This window comes from Triticum aestivum, chromosome 4D (assembly GCF_018294505.1).
Source record: "Triticum aestivum cultivar Chinese Spring chromosome 4D, IWGSC CS RefSeq v2.1, whole genome shotgun sequence".
Taxonomy (NCBI): domain Eukaryota; kingdom Viridiplantae; phylum Streptophyta; class Magnoliopsida; order Poales; family Poaceae; genus Triticum; species Triticum aestivum.
Genome location: NC_057805.1, coordinates 117,095,017 through 117,112,179, shown reverse-complemented (window position 1 = coordinate 117,112,179; position 17,163 = coordinate 117,095,017).

The window sequence follows — 17,163 nt, the reverse complement described above, 5'->3', positions numbered from 1 at the left end:
TTGTTGATGATTATTCAAGATATACATGGGTTCACATAATTCTCTACAAGACTGAAGTGCAGGATGTCTTCAGACGCTTCGCCAACCGTGCCATGAACAACTATGGTGTCAAGATCAAGCATATCAGGAGTGACAACGGCACAGAGTTCAAGAACACCGGCCTCGATCTATACTTGGATACATTAGGCATCACCCATGAGTTCTTAGCTCCGTACACCCCTCAGCAGAATGGCATCGTGGAGCGCAAGAACAGAACACTCATTGAGATGGCTCGGACGATGCTCGATGAATACAAGAAACCCAGAAAGTTCTGGCCTGAAGCTATTGATACTGCATGCCATGTCATCAACCGTGTTTATCTTCACAAGCTTTTGAAGAAAACATCCTATGAACTCCTCACTGGTAAGAAGCCAAATGTCAGTTACTTCAGAGTATTTGGTGCTAGGTGCTGGATCAAGGATCCACATCACACTTCAAAATTTGCACCAAAAGCACATGAAGGTTTTATGCTCGGTTACGGAAAGGACTCGCACTCCTACAGAGTCTTCAACCTCTTTCTCTATAAAGTGGTTGAAACTGTGGATGTGCGGTTTGATGAGACTAACGGCTCGCAAAGAGAGCACCTGCCAAATGTGCTAGATGAAGTTCCACCCAGTGAATCCATCAAGCTAATGGGAACTGGAGAAATCATACCGTCTGAAGCACAGCCTGAAGAGGAACTTATCATTTCTGCACCTAAACAACCTGAAGACAATGCTCAGCCCAAAGACAATCCTCCCAACGATGACAATGATCAGCAAGAGCAAAATCTTCGTCCAGTTCATCCTCCTGTTGCAAATGAAGTACAGATTGAGAAGATAATTGAGAGCATCAATGCGCCTGGTCCACTCACTCGTTCAAGAGCAACACAACTAGCAAATTTCTGTGGGCACTTTGCTTTTGTCTCAATATCTGAACCTAAGAAAGTTGTTGAAGCCTTCATGGAACCTGAATGGATTCAAGCTATGCAAGAAGAGCTTCAACAGTTCAAGCTGAACAATGTCTGGGAACTTGTCAAGCGTCCTGACCCCCGCAAGCACAACATAATAGGCACAAAATGGATATATCGCAACAAACAAGATGAGCATGGTCAAGTTGTCAGAAACAAAGCTCGTCTCGTTGCTCAAGGATACACTCAAATTGAAGGGATTGACTTCGATGAAACATTTGCTCCTGTGGCTAGGCTTGAAGTTATTCGCATACTGCTAGCCTATGCTAACCATCACAACATCTTGTTGTATCAAATGGATGTGAAGAGTGCATTTCTCAATGGCAAAATTGAAGAAGTGTATGTCGCACAACCTCCTGGCTTTGAAGATCCAAAACATCCTGATATGGTGTACAAGCTAAACAAGGCACTGTATGGCCTCAAACAAGCCCCTCGCGCTTGGTATGACACGCTCAAAGACTTCCTGAAGAGCAAAGGCTTCAAACCTGGTTCCCTGGATCCCACACTCTTCACGAAGACATATGATGGTGAACTGTTTGTGTGCCAAATATATGTGGATGACCTTATCTTCGGCTGCACCAACCAAAAATACAGTGATGAGTTTGGACACATGATGCAAGAGCAATATCAGATGTCCATGATGGGTGAGCTGAAGTTCTTCCTTGGTCTTCAAATTCGTCAGCAAAGAAATGGCATCTTCATATCTCAAGAGAAATACCTCAAAGATTGTCTGAAGAAGTTTGGAATGCAAGACTGCAAAGGTTACATGACGCCAATGCCAACCAAGAGTCATCTGGGTCCTGACGCCAATGGTAAAGAGTTCGATCAAAAGGTACACCGCTCCATGATTGGTTCTTTACTTTATTTATGTGCATCTAGGCCAGATATTATGCTTAGTGTTTGCATGTGTGCTCGATTCCAAGCGGCACCAAAGGAATCGCATCACTTACCTGTGAAGCGAATTCTTTGATATTTGGCTTACACCCCAACATTAGGATTATGGTATCCAAAGGGCTCAGAGTTTGGTCTAGTTGGATTCTCGGATGCTGATAATGCTGGTGACAAGGTGGATCGCAAGTCTACATCAGGCACATGTCACTTTCTGGGATGATCACTTGTCTGTTGGTCTTCAAAGAAGCAGAACTGTGTATCACTCTCCACTGTTGAATCTGAATACATTGCTGCTGGATCATGCTGCGCTCAGCTTCTATGGATGAAGCAAACACTCAAGGACTATGGCATCCATCTGAAACAAGTACCACTCTACTGCGACAACGAAAGCGCCATCAAGATTGCCAACAACCCAGTTCAGCACTCGAAGACAAAGCATATTGAAATTCGTCATCACTTTCTCAGAGATCATGTCATGAAGGAAGATATTGATATCATACACGTCAACACTGAAGAGCAACTGGCAGATATCTTCACAAAGCCCTTGGATGAGAAAAGGTTTTGCAAGTTACGGTGTGAGCTAAATATCTTGGAATCCTCAAATGTCCTATGATCAGGCACACATCCTAACACTTATGCATGATGATGACTTAGATGTGCAACACACAAAGTAAAGTATATCTTCAATCAATGAAGACTTACATTCTAAGTGTGAATACGTTAACGCGGAATTTGACTTCGGAGCGCCACGATAATTGTGCACCGTGTCTGGGTCTAATACTTCCTATACGGTGGGTAACGCCACCACCAAATTCTTCTGTTTGAAGTGTTTTTCTCATGGCGTTACATTTGCTATGTCTTCGCATTTGGTTTGTCTTCAATTTCAACTTGTCTTCATGATTATCTTCACTATGTTGATTTGGTTGCATTCTGATATATACATATATTAGTGTTCTATCCTCTACATCATTCACTTATAGCTATGTCTTCTCGTTTGAATCTTTTGAACTAAGTGAATGTGATCGGACCCTAACCTCTCTATGCTTCCTACCTCAAACTCTATCTATCCAAATCATATGCATTCTGTTGAAACTGTCGAATGTCTTCTCTGCGTCCTTGTCAGCAGAAGATACAGAGACAAACATTAAATCTGTTTTAAATGTTCAATTCTTATTGCCTGAAACCCGGAGAAGCCGGAACGACCATCCGACAGTCCAAGCGGGCATGGAAATGTGGGACAAATCCCAATGTGTTGCATGTTCGCCAAGTGTCCCTCAGATGTGAACCGCCAAGGGCATTTGCGTAATTGCGCCGTGCCGTCCTTTTCCCTATAAATACCTGTCCAATCGCGGTCAAAATCCTTCTTCCACCTCTCCACCTCGACAAACCCTAGCGCCACCGCTAGCTCTCGACGACGCCGGCGACGAAGTGCTTAGCTGCCGCGACCTCTCCGACGCCGTCTTCACACCGGCCGCGGACATCGTCTTCTCCGCCGCCGTCGTAGGTGTCCTCCGTCGCCAAGTTAGGGCACGGAAGATCGAACTGCTCGGCCTCATCTTCTACTCCATCTAGCAGTTCATCGTGTGAATTCTTACAGCATCACATCAACTCTCCCGAAGCCAGTTCCTGTCTAACCAGTAGACGGAAGCCTTTAACAGTGTTGAAGCCATTCAGTCTGAACTTCATGGCAACAGAGAAGTCTGCAAGGAAGGGTGGCAGACAGCGCCGTGGGAACACCTCAAGAGATTTGCCTCCTGACCTCTATGAGCTGTACAAGACAGATCCAGAGGAGGACTACAATCAGCTAAAAACCCGAATCCAATGGATTCGAAGATATTGGGCAGAACAATGGTACAAGTACAGGTTCGTGACCCAGGAATATGCTGACAAGAATGCCATCAAGCGACCATGGGGAGACATTTTGTACAAAAATCTTCCACCCAGGTCCAGAGCTGAAGCCATTGAACAAGGCTTCTACCCTTGCATGGTCCGTGGACCACAGCCTGCAGATGCCGACCTATCTTCATTGCTATGGTGTCGTGACGACAATTTGTTCAAGTGCAACTTCCAGTTTGCCAAGAACTCTGCCAAAGAAAACAAGAAGTCGCGGGGATTAGACTTCAATCCAGGTCCCTCTGCTCCTCGTGCCGATGGCACACGCAAAGCTGAACCCAATCTTGTTGGGCCCTTCTACAACCTAGAAGGTCTCATCACTCATATTATGGTTCAAGGGACAGCCGTGGATGAGCCTCCAGACGACGCTGATTCTGACAAAGCGCCTGCACCACCGAAGCCAAAGAAGCTGAAGAAACCTAAAGCTTCGAAGCCTTCCCCTGCACCAACAGCTTCACAAGTGAAGCCTCTGGCCACTGCTCCTCCTGCACCAAGTGTGCAGTCTGAAGATCTCTCACGCATCTCCAAGTCTGAGAAGAAGAAAAAGAAGCCTATGCACTCCACTGGTCCTGCTCTGACCCCTGCTGTTGTTCTGAGGAACGAGAATGACGCCATTGATCTGTCAAGTGACGACGATCTTGCTGATGACGCTCTTGAGCAGCTGATAAAGAGCAAGCAAGAGGCGGAAATCTTCAATGATTTGCCTCTCTTTGACGTGGAAGTATTGAACAACTTCATTGATGAGTGGTTTGACACCCCCAATCTCAGCTTTGACGATCTGCAACTTCCAATTGGCCTAAGCGTCTCCTTCCATGGAGCCATTGCTCCTGAGCTGGCTCTTGCTCAGAAAATTGTTGAGCTGAAGCATAAGATCGATTATGAAAAGGCTTAGTTCAAGAAGCATGTGGCCAAGCTCAGCGTGGCAGACGTCCAGAACTTCAAGGTCATGCTGCATGAGCTCAAGGAAGCGTTTCACAAGAAACGTGATGAAGCCAAAGGTTCTCGTGAGCGCATGAAGATTCTCGCTGCCAAGTGTGTTCAAGCTTACAATGAAGCTGAGAAGCGCAAGGCACTTGGGCGTCCTGGCATCGACCCTAAGATGGCTGCCAAGCAGAAGAAGAAGCCATCTGTGGACCAAACTGAACCATCCAGGCGGGAAGAACCTCGCATTGTCTTCCCAGCCAGTATGACAGGCGTGAAGCCTAAGGTCACCATAGTGGCTTCAGAGCTTCAGAAGACAAGGGCAGCTGAAGCCAAGGCCAGAAAGCGCAAGACCAAGAACACCACTGATGATGCTCCACCCACCAAGAAGTGCAAGACCAAGAAGAGAGATCGGGCTGCTCCAACAGAGCCCCTTGTAGTCGAGCCGATTTCTGTTGCTCGTCCTGAATCTGCACAACAAGAACGTCGAATGATAGTTCATGAGCCTGCTTCCACAGAGGCTCCTGAAGCTGAAGACATTCCAGCTGTTGACCCCACCGCAGCTGAAGACATTGGTCATCATGACAATGTTGAAGATGATGAAGTCCTTCCTCAGATCGAGCACAACGTGGTATCATCGCCTATTCTTACGAACAGCGAACTCATCAGCATTGGTCGTCCATTGATGCCAACTGCTCAGGATGACTCATGGGCTGATCACCCACAAGACTCCCCCCGTCAAGAAGAAACACATGTTACTCCCACAACTCAAGTCACCACTCCGGTGATTGAAGATGAAGATTTGGTGGCCCAACCAACTCCATCTCCACAAGCGTCGCCAGCATTTCGCAGGCTTCGCAAAGGACCAAGGCCACTGGTCACTCTGTCAAGTGTTCCAGAAGGAGAAGAGCGCCAATCCGTTTCACACCAAGTCTTTCTTGAAGCCTCTCCAACTGTGAACAACCCCGAGACTGAAGCCAATATGGCTGAAGATATTCCGGCTGCATCAGCCGATGACCAAGAAGAACCAAGAGAAGAAGAAGCATGTGTTGCTACACCCCCTACCAACCAAGTTGTTCTCGAGGAGAACGTGTCTGACCCTCCTGCTACTCAAGTGGAGGTTAACAACATTGAGGCGGCCACCAACACCAACACTGAAGCCAATGACGTTGTCATGGCTGAAGCTAATGTGGTGCATGAAGTGATAGCACCTGAAGTCAATTCTGCACCTGATGCCAATCTGCAGCCTGAAGTCACTGCCACTGCCACTGCTCCTGTACCGCCTCCCAGGCCACATACTATTGAGCAAGCATACAACTATGGTCAGCTGGTCACTGTCAGATGGCCTATTCTGGTTCCTCCTCCTGCTGCTGGTCCACAATTTGACTATCATGTCGCGCACAGGCCACAGGTTCAGAAGCCAAAGCCAAGACTGCCCAGGTTTCCAGGTACTGCCACTTCACCAGGGTCCTTCAATGCAAATGCCTTCATTGCGCACAACACTTTCTTTGATAGCACCAAGAACCCCTATTCCAAGCCAAGGATTTCATCGGATCGGTTCTGGAGCTATCAGCAGCGCAGTTATTATTCATGTGTTCTTTATGATCAGGGGCGCATCTTTCCTCATATGCGTCTTGACTGCGAAGCCATTGCTGGATTGCCATGCCTTGAAGACTGCTTCCATGATGCTGGCTTGCTAAACTTCATGACTGATAAGGAGCATTGGAATGAAGAACTTCTGCTTCAATTTTATGCTACCCTCCACATTCGCGGATACAACAGGGATCCGAAGACTTGGGTCCTTGAGTGGATGACAGGCAATGTCCATCATGAAGCCAAAGCTTTTGACATCATTGAGCTAACCGGCCTGCCCACTCCAGGAGAATTATATGAACCTGGTTGTCAGCTTCACCGCAATGCTCTGGAGAGTATCTTCCACAAGCCAGAGCCCAACATGAGCCAAATGCTGAGCATGATGAAGCCTCTGTCACATGACGCTGATTACCCAAAGGAGTTCTTTGTCGAAGATCTAGAGTATCTGCCACACACTATTTATCACATCCTCAGGCGAACTCTATGGCCTGTCAAAGGACATTCTTCAGCAGCAAAACTTGAAGGAGCAATGAAGACTTTGGTCTTTTATATCTTCAACAGCATCAGCTTCAATGCTCAAGACTTCTTTATCAGGCAGTTGGCTGCATCAGGCTCTGATCTCTTTGGACTGAAGTTCTACGCTCCGTGGGTCATGCGCCTCATCAAGCTACACTCAGCTGTCAACTATCAGCCCTCTGCTCGCAACCATCTAATCTTTCTGCCAGAGGTTGATATGTCAGTTGGAGCCATATACCCAGAGCCCGCCAAGGAGCCTGTTTGTCTTCACAATGCTGATCACCAAAGCTTCACGCAACCCATTGAAGGAGTCCAGGCAGTCACTCGTGTTTATCCTTTGGCTGGCAATACACGCTTACCTCACCGTGCTCAAACTGAAGCCACTGAAAGCACTATTGCTCAAAGGCCTCGGAAGCGATCTCGTGTTCTCAATGACCGAGAACTTCTCGTTGCCCTGCATCACAAACAGGATAAGCATCACTTCTGGCTGAAGCGGCAGAAGCAAAGCCTCTTGGTGGACGTCAATCGCATTCGCAATCTTGCCACCAAGAATGCCTTTGTTACACATGAAACCTGTCGGAGGTCATGGAAGAGTTTGACATTGCTCAGTGCTGAAGCGGATCTTCAAGACGATGGCTTCACTAAAAGATTCAACTTTGACTCCTGCCTGCATCTACTACTATTACTTGTAAGTGCATCTAGTGCCACCCCTAGTTGGTTTTGGAGTATTGACGACAAACCTAGTTGAGGGACTAATGTGTTTGTGAGAATTGCAGGATAACACAGGTAGTAGTCCCTCATTGATTCGGTTTACCTACCGGAGATGACCCCTAAAAATGAATGAAGACATTGAAGACGATGGTGGTATGTGAAGATATTCACATTGAAGACTATGACAAGAGAAGGCATTGCGTGAAGACTATGGAGCGCGAAGACCTAGTTGTTTCGTTGTTTCCTTTTCTTCTTTGTTGAGTCGTAGGAACCACCGTACTATTAAGTGGGGTCCTAGTGAACAATGTCAGAGTGACTGAAGTGATGCTCAACCAAAATCCTATGTCTTCGAGTGAAGACAATGAGAGCAAATCTTATCCAGAGCTGGATGAGTCAGCTTTACTTGTAGCCCAAGTAAAGTTGCCGCGTGTGTTTGAATCTGACCGTTGGAACACGTGTCAGTTCCTTAGTGACCCAGGTTATTTCGGACAAATCAGGTCAGGTTGCCTAGTGGCTATAAATAGCCCACCCCCTGCACCATAAATTGGTGGCTGCTCAGAGTTAGTGCACGGCTTTTGTCGTTTGAGAGCAACCCACCTCCGAAGCTTTTGAGAGAGAGAAATCCTTGTGAGGACAAAGCCCAAACACCCAGAGCCAAAGAGTGTTAGGCATCACTGAAGTCTTTCTGTCCGCGTGACATGAAGACTTGTTACACTTGAGGATTGTGAATCCTCCAGCCGGTTAGGCGTCGCGTTCTGAGCATCCAAGAGTCATTGTGGATCGCTGGTGAACGAAGTCTGTGAAGGTTTGGAAGTCTACCTTGAAGACTTACCAGAGTAATTGGGCGAGGACTGGGTGTCCTTAGCTCAAGGGGAATAAGGTGAAGACGCGGTCTTCTGAGTTAAATCTCAGCCTCCATAACTAGACGTACAGTTGTCACAGCAACTGGAACTGGTCCAACAAATCTTGTGTCCTCAACAAGTGACTGGTTCTATCCTCTCCCTCTCTTTACTTACAGTTTGTCTTCGTGAAGTCATTGCTTGTGTGCTTTACCTATTTGTCTTCACTGTGTGACTTCTATCGTTGTTTGGCTTCATACCATCTTCCATCCTGATCCGTACTACCTAGCTGCTATTAGTCTTCGCACTTTCACTTCATTGAATACTTGACTATGGCTTGCCTAGTGTAGTCTACCTTCCGCAACATATCAATAGGTTCATTTCTATTGTTTGTCTTCGAAACTCTCATGTTTTGAAGACTTTCATAAAAATCGCCTATTCACCCCCCCTCTAGTCGATAACTAGCACTTTCATTACTCCACTCATCGACCGCTATTCAGCATGCATCTAGCGTATTAAGTTCATGAAAACAGAGTAACGCCTTAAGCAAGATGACATGATGTAGAGGGATAAATTCATGCAATATGATAAAAAAACCATCTTGTTATCCTCGATGGCAACAATACAATACGTGCCTTGCTGCCCCTACTGTCACTGGGAAAGGACACCGCAAGATTGAACCCAAAGCTAAGCACTTCTCCCATTGCAAGAAAGATCAATCTAGTAGGCCAAACCAAACTGATAATTCGAAGAGACTTGCAAAGATAACCAATCATACATAAAAGAATTCAGAGAAGATTCAAATATTGTTCATAGATAATCTTGATCATAAACCCACAATTCATCGGTCTCAACAAACACACCGCAAAAACAAGATTACATCGAATAGATCTCCACGAGAGAGGGGGAGAACATCGTATTGAGATCCAAAAAGAGAGAAGAAGCCATCTAGCTACTAACTATGGACCCGAAGGTCTGAGGTAAATTACTCACACTTCATCGGAGAGGCTATGGTGTTGATGTAGAAGCCCTCCGTGATGGATGCCCCCTCCGGCGGAGCTCCGGAACAGGCCCCAAGATGGGATCTCGTGGATACAGAAGGTTGTGGCGGTGGAATTAGGTTTTTGGCTCCTGTTCTGATCGTTTGGGGGTACGTAGGTATATATAGGAGGAAGGAGTACGTCGGTGGAGCAACAGGGGGCCCACGAGGGTGGAGGGAGCGCCCTAGGGGGGTAGGCGCGCCCCCTACCTCTTGGCCTCCTGGAAGCTTCTCTTACGTAGGGTCCAAGTCTCCTCGATCTTGTTCGTTCCAAAAATCACGCTCCCGAAGGTTTCATTCCGTTTGGACTCCGTTTGATATTCTTTTTCTGCGAAACTCTGAAATAGGCAAAAAACAGCAATTCTGGGCCGGGCCTCCGGTTTATAGGTTAGTCCCAAAAATAATATAAAAGTGAATAATAAAGCCCAATAATGCCCAAAATAGAAGATAATATAGCATGGAGCAATCAAAAATTATAGATACGTTGGAGACGTATCAAGCATCCCCAAGCTTAATTCCTGCTCGTCCTCAAGTAGGTAAATGATAAAAACAGAATTTTTGATGTGGAATGCTACTAGGCATAATTTCAATGTAATTCTTCTTAATTGTGGTATGAATATTCAGATCCGAAAGATTCAAGATAAAATTTCATATTGACATAAAAATAATAATACTTCAAGCATACTAACTAAGCAATTATGTCTTCTCAAAATAACATGGCCAAAGAAAGTTCATCCCTACAAAATCATATAGTTTAGTCATGCTCCATTTTCGTCACACAAGAATGCTCTCATCATGCACAACCCCGATGACAAGCCAAGCAATTGTTTCATACTTTAGTAATCTCAAACTTATAAACCTTCACGCAATACATGAGCGCGAGCCATGGACATAGCACTATGGGTGGAATAGAATATGATGATGAGGGTTATGTGGAGAAGAAGAAAAAAGGAGAAAGTCTCGCATCAACGAGGCTAATCAATGAGCTATGGAGATGCCCATCGATTGATCTTAATGCAAGGAGTAGGGATTGCCATGCAACGGATGCACTAGAGCTATAAATGTATGAAAGCTCAACAAAAGAAACTAAGTGGGTGTGCATCCAACTTGCTTGCTCACGAAGACCTAGGGCACTTGAGGAGGCCCATTGTTGGAGTATACAAGCCAAGTTCTATAATGAAAAATTCCCACTAGTATATGAATGTGATAAATTAAATAAGAAACTCTCTATCATGAAGATTATGGTGCTACTTTGAAGCACAAGTGTGGCAAAGGATAGTAACATTGTCCCTTCTCTCTTTTTCTCTCATTTTTTTATGGCCTTCCCTTTTTTATGGCCTTTCTATTTTTATTTATTCCTCACTTGGGACAATGCTCTAGAAAATGATGATCATCACACTTCTATTTATTTACAACTCAATGATTACAACTCGATACTAGAACAAAGTATGACTCTATATGAATGCCTCCGGCGGTGTACCGGGATATGCAATGAACCAAGAGTGACATGTATGAAAGAATTATGAATGGTGGCTTTGCCACAAATACTATGTCAACTACATGATCATGCTAAGCAATATGACAATGATGAACGTGTCATGATAAACAGAATGGTGGAAAGTTGCCGCAAATAAAGAACTCACATACTTATTGCAAAAAACTACAAGTCATCAAAAACCAAGCACTACGTGCATGCTCCTAGGGGGATAGATTGGTAGGAAAAGACCATCGCTCGTCCCCAACCGCCACTCATAAGGGGGACAATCAAAGAACACCTCATGTTTCAAATTTGTTACATAACGTTTACCATACGTGCATGCTACGGGACTTGCAAACTTCAACACAAGCATTTCTCAAATTCACAACTATTCAACTAGCACGACTTTGATATTATTACCTCCATATCTCAAAACAATCATCAAGCATCAAACTTCCCTTAGTATTCAACACACTCATAAGAAAGTTTTTACTAAACTTGAATACCTAGCATATTAGGATTATTTAAGCAAATTACCATGCTATTTAAGACTCTCAAAATAATCTAAGTGAAGCATGAGAGATCAATAGTTTCTATAAAACAAATCCACCACCGTGCTCTAAAAGATATAAGTGAAGTACTAGAGCAAAACCATATAACTCAAAAGATATAAGTGAAGCACATAGAGTATTATAATAATTTCCAAATCATGTATGGCTCTCTAAAAAGGTGTGTACAGCAAGGATGATTGTGGTGAACTAAAAAGCAAAGACTCAAATCATGCAAGACGCTCCAAGCAAAACACATATCATGTGGTGAATAAAAATATAGCTCCAAGTAAAGTTACCGATGGAAGTAGACGAAAGAGGGGATGCCTTCCGGGGCATCCCCAAGCTTTGGCTTTTTGGTGTCCTTAGATTATCTTGGGGGTGCCATGGGAATCCCCAAGCTTAGGCTATTGCCACTCCTTGTTCCATAATCCATCAAATCTTTTACCCAAAACTTGAAAACTTCACAACACAAAACTTAGCAGAAAATCTCGTGAGCTCCGTTAGCGAAAGAAAACAAAAGACCACTTCAAGGTGCTGTAATGAACTCATTCTTTATTTATATTGGTGTTAAACCTACTGTATTCCAACTTCTCTATGGTTTATAAACTATTTTATTAGCCATAGATTCATCAAAATAAGCAAACAACACACGAAAAACAGAATCTGTCAAAAACAGAACAGTCTGTAGTAATCTCTAACTAACGCAAACTTCTGGAACTCCAAAAAATCAGCCAAAATAGGACGACCTAGGCAATTTGTTTATTGATCAGCAGAAATTGGAATCAGTATTTTATCATGTTCTGGTGATTTTTTAACAATTATTATTGTGAACAGAAAGTTTCTGGAAATTACAGCAAGATCAAATAACTATCATCCAAGAAGATCCTATAGGTTTAACTTGGCACAAACGCTAATTAAAACATAAAAACACATCTAACCAGAGGTTAGATAAAAGATTTATTACTAAACAGAAGCAAAAGCAAAGAAAACTAAAAATAAAATTGGGTTGCCTCCCAACAAGCGCTATCGTTTAACGCCCCTAGCTAGGCATAAAAGCAAGGATAGATCTAGGTATTGCCATCTTTGGTTTTCAACCTTTTAGCGGAATCAAGCTCGAATCCAGGAGGTTCTTTACGTTTCCCTTCATATTCTGAAATTTTTAGATCTAAAGAATCCAACCGCTTATTGCAAAGAGTAATCAACATATTCATACGGTGAATATTTCCGCTAACGTTCTTAAGAGGTTCAAGAGACTTTTGTAAAATCTTAGTTACTTCACAAATTTTCTAAAAAAACTTGCGTTTCCTCTTGGGTATGATGAGGCCCCTTTTGTTGAGGTAGAGTTCCTAGTATACCTTCTATAATTTCATGCGCAATACTGGGATCAATTTCAATAAAATTGCCTTTGGCAACGCAATCCAAAAGTTGTCTATGAGACATATTTAGTCCAACATAGAAGTTGTGAAGCAAAATTCTAAAATTCACCTCTAGGGTACAATTACGATAAGATTCCATCATTCTAAACCAAGCATCTTTTAAGTTTTCTCCTTGTCTTTGTTTGAAGTGAAGAACCTCAAACTCGGGGGACAAAGGAGCAGATAAGGGACTAGCCATAACGACAAGCAAACGAGAAAGAGGCGAACGAAAAAGAGAGGGCGAATAAAACGGCAGGGGTGAAGTGGGGGAGAGGAAAATGAGAGGCAAATGGCAAATAATGTAATGCGGGAGATAAGGGATTGTGATGGGTACTTGGTATGTTGACTTTTGCGTAGACCTCCCCGGCAACGGCGCCAGAAATCCTTCTTGCTACCTCTTGAGCACTGCGTTGGTTTTCCCTTGAAGAGGAAAGGGTGATGCGGCAAAGTAGCGTAAGTATTTACCTTAGTTTTTGAGAACCAAGGTATCAATCCAGTAGGAGGCTATGCGCGAGTCCCTCGTACCTACACAAAACAAATAAATCCTCACAACCAACGCTATAAGGGGTTGTCAATCCCTTCACGGTCACTTACGAGAGTGAGATCTGATAGATATGATAGGATAATATTTTTGGTATTTTTATGATAAGATGCAAAGTAAAAAAAAGGAAAGGAAAAAGCAAAGGAAATAAATAAGTGTTGGAAGATTAATATGATGAAGATAGACCCGGGGGCCATAGGTTTCACTAGTGGCTTCTCTCAAGAGCATAAGTATTTTACGGTGGGTGAACGAATTACTGTTGAGCAATTGACAGAATTGAGCATAGTTATGAGAATATCTAGGTATGATCATGTATATAGGCATCACGTCCGAGACAAGTAGACCGACTCCTGCCTGCATCTACTACTATTACTCCACTCATCGACCGCTATCCAGCATGCATCTAGAGTATTAAGTTCATGAAAACAGAGTAACGCCTTAAGCAAGATGACATGATGTAGAGGGATAAATTCATGCAATATGATAAAAACCCCATCTTGTTATCCTCGATGGCAACAATACAATACGTGCCTTGTTGCCCCTATTGTCACTGGGAAAGGACACCGCAAGATTGAACCCAAAGCTAAGCACTTCTCCCATTGCAAGAAAGATCAATCTAGTAGGCCAAACCAAACTGATAATTCGAAGAGACTTGCAAAGATAACCAATCATACATAAAAGAATTCAGAGAAGATTCAAATATTGTTCATAGATAATCTTGATCATAAACCCACAATTCATCGGTCTCAACAAACACACCGCAAAAAGAAGATTACATCGAATAGATCTCCACGAGAGAGGGGGAGAACATTGTATTGAGATCCAAAAAGAGAGAAGAATCCATCTAGCTACTAACTATGGACCCAAAGGTCTGAGGTAAACTACTCACACTTCATCGGAGAGGCTATGGTGTTGATGTAGAAGCCCTCCGTGATGGATGCCCCCTCCGGCGAAGCTCCAGAACAGGCCCCAAGATGGGATCTCGTGGATACAAAACATCTCGGCGGTGGAATTAGGTTTTTGGCTCCTGTTCTGATTGTTTGGGGTACGTAGGTATATATAGGAGGAAGGAGTACGTCAGTGGAGCAACAGGGGGCCCACGAGGGTGGAGGGCGTGCCCTGGGGGGGGGGGGGGGTAGGCGCGCCCCCCTTCCTCGTGGCCTCCTAGAAGCTTCTCTTACGTAGGGTCCAAGTCTCCTGGATCTTGTTCATTCCAAAAATCACGCTCCCGAAGGTTTCATTCCGTTTGGACTCCATTTGATATTCTTTTTCTGCGAAACTCTGAAATAGGCAAAAAACAGCAATTCTGGGTTGGGCCTCCGGTTAATAGGTTAGTCCCAAAAATAATACAAAAGTGAATAATAAAGCCCAATAATGTCCAAAACAGAAGATAATATAGCATGGAGCAATAAAAAATTATAGATTCGTTGGAGACGTATCAGAGTGCGGTATACCTGATGTTGAGGTGGGAAAAGCTATCGCTGTCGTCGACTGGACTCAGGGATCCGCTGCCGAGCACACTCGTCGAGTGCATGCTGAAGGTTCTCCATACGAGCGCGCTCAGCCAAAGTGGCCAGGCGCGCTGCCTCCAAGGCCCGAGCCTCGGAGGTCTCCCCGACGATAGGCGTGTGAAGCGCTTCTTCGTTGCGGCGGCGAAGTTCCTCCCTCTGCTGCGAGGAAAGGGCTTCAGGATGATACTCCTCGTGAACATGTGACGGGTGGCCACCATCGCCGCCGCCATCGCGATGAAACCCGGGTGGGCTGTGTGGCGCATTGACCACCAAGACCTCCGCCGCAGGGTCGCTGCTATCGCATTCGGAGAGGGTCTCGACGAAGCCAGTCGATAGGTCAAACAGGCCGTAGAGAGATTCGTCGGGCTCGATTGCCGTGACTTGTGGGGTGGCCGACTGATGTGCCACCGCGTGTTTCACCCACCGCTGAAGCCGCGAGCGACCGGATCGGTTGCGTCGACGAACAGCAGGGAGCGAGGACACCACGGGAGCCGACCGATACTGGGTCGATGGCTGCTGTAGAAGGACGCCGCGAACGCACGCGCGAAAGTGCGTAGCCCCGCGGACGGGGAGCGTCTCGACGTCAAGGGGAGCTTCCTGGAGCCAGGCGGAGTCATCGGCGACGAAGATGAGCGCGTCGAGACGGATCTCGCGGCCCTCAGCCAATCCACCGCCGGAAACCATGATGATGGGAATCGGAAAAATCGCAACCTCACCAAAAAGTTGCTAAGACACCTGCCCCATGGTGGGCGCCAACTGTCGTGGTTCTAAGACTGACAGTAGAATGGTGGGTAGGTATGAGGAGGCAAGATCCTAGCTATGATGAAGTTGTACACACAAGTTTTACGAGTTCAGGCCCTTCACGGTGGAAGTAAGAGCCCTACGTCTCGGTGCTCGGGAGCTCGGTCGATTGAATTATGTGTGTGGAGTTACAGGGGGTGCGAACCCTTGTCCCTGAGAGGGGGGTGGCTTATATAGAGTTCGCCAGGCCCCTCCGCCCCTCAGTTACACAGGGTTTAAGGTACATAAAGATAGGGCGTTACTGATAACGCCAGCAATAAAGATACATGAATGACCATTAAGTCTACAGGGTAATGCCTGACCGTTGCCATACAGAGTGACTTTAGATCTTCTATCCATCGAGTGATTCTTGTTACGGTCGAGTGAGTACTTCCTGGTCGAGTGAACATGAATCTTCCGAGTGGAATGTTTCTGGTCGAGTGGATGATGGTATCCCTTGAATGCTTCTGACTTTTAAGTAAATGTCCTTGGGGAGGGTGTCTAGGTCAGGCCTATGACCCTACCCTAGGTACATGTCGCCATCAGTAGACATCAGTAGCCCCGGATTGTGCCCTAGTGGGGAAGGTGTTGTCCCCCAATACTCTTCACATCCAGACGATCTCGTCGGTGATGCGGCCGGCGTGGGGTAATCCGAATGGCTTACCGTTCCATCCCTCGGGGGACAATGTTTTTGTTGCGGAATTTGGTACTCAGGCTGATCGGGCCAGAGTGGTCAAGGGCTCGCCATGGATTGTGGGCAAGGACGCGGTGCTCCTGAAGGTTTTTGACCATAATATTTAGCCCCTTCAAGTTCAGTTTAACCATTTAGTGATTTGGGCTCGCATAATGCATCTTCCACCGAGGCTTATGAAGGCCAAGCTGGCAATGGAGTTTGCCAAACCTGTTGGACGGATCTTAAGGGTGGATTCAGATACTGATGGTCGCGCTGGGGTGGTTTCATGAGGGTGAGAACTGAGATTGCAGTGCATGAGCCGATTGTCCGCTATGTCACTGTGACCTCCCTCAAGATGAAGAGTGTTGAGACCTTTTCTGTGATGTATGAGAGGTTGCTATTTTTTTGCTTGTCCTGTGGCATCCTGGGTCACTCCTCGGTGATGTGTCCTACCCCAGGGACAAGGGATGAGAACAGTGATTTGCCTTATGCTGCCAAGAAGCTGTATGTCGATGATGAACATCCGAGGAGATCTGGGGGTTCAAGGTCTAGCACGGCTTCGTCTTCGGATACTGGGGCTGGTGCTGGCACTTTTGGTAATTCTCAGTCTGCTGCTCCAAGTCGTGTCAACTCTAGCGCTCCTGATGGAATGGATGCTGCTGATGGGGAGGTCTCCTCTCCTATCAAACAAGGGGGCGGCTATGGCCGCGGGCGATCATTCCGGGGTCGTGGTAGGGGACGTGTCGGTGACCCCAACCGTGAGTTGTTCCCTGTCTCCCGGAAGAAGACGGGGGCTGTTGGTCAAAAGAGGAAATCGGGCAAGA